The following is a 6,059-nucleotide window of genomic DNA, read 5'->3' on the forward strand; positions in this document are numbered from 1 at the left end:
CATCATACCACAATATCCTTGAAAACATTAGCATGCACAAAAATTATGCACAGAATATCTGGCATCATGAACTCCTAGCATTGCAATTAGTGAACCCCAAAACTTGAAAATACCAGATATTGCAGTTAAAAAAGAAAATATAAGCCTGTCTTGGATTCAATTTTTAACTTTCAGAATTTTTGGATTAGACATTATACATATTTAATGTAAGTAGTTAGCACACTGTAATACTCCTTCTTTCAGATCACAACTCTGTTCATTTTTTTTTATTTCAAAGATTTAGTTTTTCATTTATTTGAAAGGCAGAATTACAGACAAAGAGGGAGAGACAGAGAAAGAGAGGTCTTCCATCCATGGTATACTCCACAAATGGCTGCAATATATGGAATGGGGCAAGGCTGAAGCCAGGAATCAGGAACTTCATCTGAGTCTTCCCCATGGGTGACAGGGGTCCAAGCACTTATATCATCTTCTACTGCTTTCCCAGGTCCATTAGCATGGAGTCAAATCAGAAGTGACTCAAATTGGCACTCATATGGGATGTAGGCATCAAAGATGGCAGCTGAACCACTGGACCACAATACCAGCCCATGTTCATGGGCCTGAAAACTTTCACTGAGGTTAATAAGCATTTCCTGTGTACTTATATGATGTTAATTATGGTATTCTGCTATTCACTTGTAACCTTGTTCATTGTTTTAACATATAACTTCTGCATAGCTTATATGCATAGATGTAACTCAATTTGTTATCATCTTGTTGGTTTTGTTAAACACTTTCATTTTGAACTTTGGGCCTATTGAATGCCATACTTCTACAGAAGTACAATTCCCAGCAAAATAATCCTGGCTAGGTAATTCGGGGCGACGACTTCTGTATACAGAATAGATATATCTAAGTTTAGCAATGGACTACAAATAAAGTTAGCCTGAAGACCACTCCTAAATCTTCATTGTTAATCAAATGTGACTAAAAACATATTTATACTGACATCTTATCATCAAATGTTTCTATCTTGACATGGGTCTGCATGAAAAACCAGGTCAAATCCAACTTTGCAACAAGAGACAGATGGAACATGATTGATCAGCTGTGATTTCAGAAATAGCTCTTGATCATAAGGAAGAAACAAAAGTCAAGATGTAGTGAGTCACTGGTGTGAACTCTAAAGCAAATTAGATAAAGCAAAGAAGTTATAAAGATTTTTAATGAATGATGGATAGTAACTGGCACAAAAAGACTCTACTAGAACTACAATCTCTAGAGTGCCCTCCCATTTTGAAAAAGAGATGAGAACTAGATATGATACTTAATATTCTCACACCTAATGCTACATCTATATGCTATTTAAAATGATTGTCATTCTATGAGTCTGCTGTGTGGACTGCTTCCGAATTCATCATGTCTTAAAATGCAATGTCTGGCCTCATTCTAAGTCTTGTTTATTTTTGCTAAATATTTATTTATTTATTTATTTATTTATTTATTTATTTATTTATTTGAAAGATAGCCTTACAAAGAGAGAGAGGGAGAGACAGAGAGATCTTCCATCTGCTGGTTCACTCCCCAAATTGCTGCAACAGCCAGAGATGGGCCCACCCAAGTCAAGAGCCAAGAGCTTCTTCCAGGTCTCCCAAGTGGTTGCAGGAGCCCAGGACTTGGGCCATCTTCTGCTCATTTCCCAGGTGCATTATCAAAGATGGATCAGAAGTGGAGCACCTGGGACTCAAACCCATGTTCATATGATGCTGCCAAGGCAGGTGGTGGCTTTATCCTCTACACTAAAGTAGAAGCCCCATGCACACAAAGTCTTAATCAGTGACTCTTCCTGGTTTTAAACTGAAAGTTTTCAGGCAGAAAAATCACTAATTTCTCTGGTTTCATTTGAGGTACAGAAATACTAGCATGTTGCTTTTATTACTGATGTAGAATGGTGATGCACCTGCAAGATAAAGCTATGCAGAAACTGGCTGTGTAAACCTTCTATTTATGCAGAAGATCACTACAGATAAACCCAGAAATAGGGAGTTTTTTCTTAAAGAAACACCTACAGCAGCTGCTGTTGTGGTGTAACAGGTGAAATTGCCAACTATGACTCCAGCATCCCATATGAGTACTGGTTTTAGTCTTGGCTGCTGCACTTCCAATCCAACACTTTGCTAATGGCCTTGCAAAAGCAGTGGAAGATGACCCAAGTACTTGTGTCCCAGCCACCCAAGCAGGAGACCATGAAGAAGCTCCTGGATCCTGGATTTGGCATGATCAAGCCCTGGCTGATACCACCATCTGGGGAAGTGAGACAGCAGGTGGAAGATCTCTCCCTCTCTCTCTCTGTTAATTAATAAGTAAGCAAATAAATAAATTAAAGAAATGCCTACAACCTCCTCTCTTTTCATCCTTAAAATACCCTCACATTACCCCATAAATTTCATGAAGCACTCTAGGCTCTCAATGTTATCTGGATAATTTCTCTTCAAATGCAAAAAGAATTGGTTGACTTTTCCAAACACCTTGTATTGAAAAGACTACTCATTTTTCTAGACACCTTAAAAATCAATTGACTATGGGTTAATGACTTGTTCTCTATTCTGCCCCATTGCTTAATGCATCTGCTTTAATGCCAGTGATAAACTATTTTGATTACTATAGTTTTGTAAAATATATTAAGTAGTGTGACCATTCCAGCATTCTTCTTTTACTTCAATATTGACTTGACTATTCATTATCCTTCACAGTTCTGTGCAATGCAATTCTGGGGACTTTAAAATATTTTGTTAAAGAGGGGCTGGTTGGCACTGTGGTTTATTGGGTAAAACCACCACCTGCAGTACCAGCATCCCATAAGCTGCCAGTTCAAGTACCAATTACTCCACTTATGATTCAGCTCTCTGCTATTGTCTAGGATAGCAGTGGAAGATGGCCCAAGCCCTTGGAGACCTGGAAGCAATCCTGTTTCTTGGCTTTGGATCAACACCCTGCCCCAGCCTTTGTGGTCACCTGTGGAGTGAACCAGTGGATGGAACACTTCATTCTCTGTCTCTGTCTCTCTGCAATTCTTTCAAATAAATAAATCTTTTAAAAAGTTTTGTTAAAGAATAGCATTGAAACTTTGCAATTGCACTGAGTCTTTATATTGCTTTGGATAGTAAGAATATCCTAATACTATTCTAATTTAGGAATGTGAGTAATGTGTCAATTATTTCTGTTGTATTCAATTTCTTTTATCAACATTATAAGATATTCAGCATTCAGGTAATTATCTTCCTAGATTAAATTCACTCCTATATATTTATTTTTTCTGCTAGAATTTGTTTTTCAAAAAATTTGTTCTTAGGTTATATAAATTCTCTTAATTTTGTATTCTATAATGGCTGCAAAGAAAAAAGCATCTGGCAAAACAAACCCAGATTCATTATTTAAAGATTTCAAGAGAGAGGGCCAGGGGCTGATGCTGTGGTACAGCAGATTAACACCCTGGCCTGAAGCTCCAGCATGCCATATGGGTGCCAGTTCTAGAACCAGCTGCTCCTCTTCCAATCCCCCTCTCTGTTGATGGCCTGGGAAAGCAGTAGAAAATGGCCCAAGTCCTTGGGCCCTTGCACCCAAGTGGGGACCTGGAAGAAGCTCCTGGATCCTGGGTTTGGATCAGCAAAGGTCCAACTGTTGCAGCCATCTGGGGAGTGAACCATTGGATGGAAGACCTCTTTCTCTCTCTCTTTCTCTCTCTCTCTCTCTCTCTCTCTCCCTCTCTTCTCTCTGTGTAACTCTATCAAATAAATAAATGTCTACAAAAGAGAGAGCGAGACAGGGCCAGTGTTGCAGTACAGATGGTTAGGCCACTGTCTACAGCATCAGCATCCTACATGGTCACTGATTCAAGTTCCAGCTGCTCCACTTCTGATCCAGGTCTCTGCTACTGTGCCAGGGAAAGCAGCAGTGGATGGCCCAACTGCTTGCACCTATGTTAGAGACTTGGATGAAGCTCCTGGCTCCTGGCTTTGACCTGGCCCAGCCCTGCCATCAGTTGGGCATTCATTTGGGGAGTTGAACTAGTGAATGGAAGATCTCTGCCTCTCCTCTCTCATTGTAACTCTGACTTTCAAATACTAAGTAAATATTAAAAAAAAGAAATGTATCTCAATAAAATAAAGGCCATAAATGACAAGCTCACAGCTAACACCACAGTCAACAGTGAAAATTTGAAAACTTTTCCTCTTAGGCAGACATCGTGGGATACTGGCTAAAGTCGCCATCTAATGCCAACCTCTCATATGGCATTGGTTTGTGTCCCAGATGCTCCACTTCTGATGAAGCTCCCTTTTAATGACCAGGAAAAGTCAGCAGGAGATTCTCCAAGTACTTGGGCCCCTGTAACCCATGTGAGCCCCAAAAGAATCCCCTGTCTTTGGGCTGGCCCAAGGCTGGACATTGCAGCCATCAGGAATGAACCAGAGCATGGAAGATTTCTCTCTGTCTCTCCTGACTCCTTGAAAATATAAACATTCCCAGGTCCAGTGCTGCGGTGCAGTAGATTAAAGCCCTGGTCTGAAGTGTCGGCATCCCATATGGGTACTGGTTCTAGTCCAGCTGCTTCTCTTCTGATCCAGCTCTCTGCTGTGGCCTGGGAAAGCAGTAGAAGATGGCCCAAGTCCTTGGGCCCCTGCACCCAAGTGGGAGGCCCTGAGGAAGCTCCTGGCTCCTGGCCTCTGATGGCACAGCTCTAACTGTTGCAGCCATCTGGGGAGTGAACCAGCAGATGGAAGACCCCTCTATCTCTCTCTGCCTCTCCTCTTTCTGTGTAACTCTAACTTTGAAATAAATAAATAAATCTTTAAAAAAAGAAAAGAAAAACATTTCCTATAACAACAAAAAATACAAGGATGTCTACTCTCATCACCTCAATTGTGTATAGGACTGAAACATCTAGTGGGAGCAATTAGTGACAAAAAGAAATAAAACTGGAACTTAGCTATTTAGAAATGCTAATGATTCCATGAGAGGCTATTCATTGTCCTGAATTGTGCAGCATGTCAAGCCATCGTTTGTGTTGCCAGCATTCCATATCAGAGCACCAATTCTAATCCCAGCTACTTTGCTTCTGATCCAGTTTCTTGCTAATATGCCTGGGAAAGCAGTAGAGGATTGTCCAAGCCTTATGTGCCTGTTACCCAATGTAAGAGACAATGATGTATTTTCTGGCTGCTGGCTTCAGCCTGCCAAAGATCTGGCTGTTGTAGCCATTCAAGAAATAAACTGTCATTCTTACTCTCTCTCCCCATCTGTCTCTGCCTATCTCAGAGTCTCCAGCTTTTAAGATAAATAGGGGCCAACACTGTGGCAGAGGAGGTTAAGTGGCCTCCTGTAATGACAGCATCTCATATGGATACCAGTGTGGGTTCCATCTGCTCAACTTCCATTCCAGTTCTCAGGTAATACACCTGGGTCCAAGGTCCAAATGCCTGGGCCCCTGCAACCACATGGGAGACCTGGAAAGAAGCTCCTGGCTCCTGGCTTTTGCCTGTCCCAGACCTGGTTATTGCAGAAGTGAGCCAGCAGATGGAAAAACTGATTCTCTCTCTCTCTCTCTCTCTCTCTCTCTCTCTCTCTCTCTCTCTCTCTCTCTCTGTAACTGCCTTTCAAGTAAATAAATATTATAGCAAGCAAACATAGCAAATAAATATTTTTCAAGATTTCTTTCATTTATTTGAAAGGCAGAGTTACAGGGAGATAGAGAGATCTTTGATCTTGGTTCACTGCCCACATGTCTACAGTGGCATGGCTGGGGAGCCAGAAGCATAGGTTGCAGAGGCCCAAGCACCTGAACCATCTTTCCCTGATTTTCCAGTGCATTAGCAAGAAGTTGGATAGGAAATAGAGGAGCCAGGACTCTAATCAGTGCACACATGGTATAGCGGAATGGCAGGTGGTGGCTGGACTAAAATAGATATATCTTTAAAAAGGAAAATTTAAAAAAAAACTATTAAATCCAAAAATGAATTCCATAGAGTTGCAGAATACAAAATCAACCAGGTTGTAGTAATTGTGCTACATCAAAAATG

Source organism: Lepus europaeus, unplaced genomic scaffold (assembly GCF_033115175.1).
Source record: "Lepus europaeus isolate LE1 unplaced genomic scaffold, mLepTim1.pri SCAFFOLD_29, whole genome shotgun sequence".
In the NCBI taxonomy this organism is placed as follows: domain Eukaryota; kingdom Metazoa; phylum Chordata; class Mammalia; order Lagomorpha; family Leporidae; genus Lepus; species Lepus europaeus.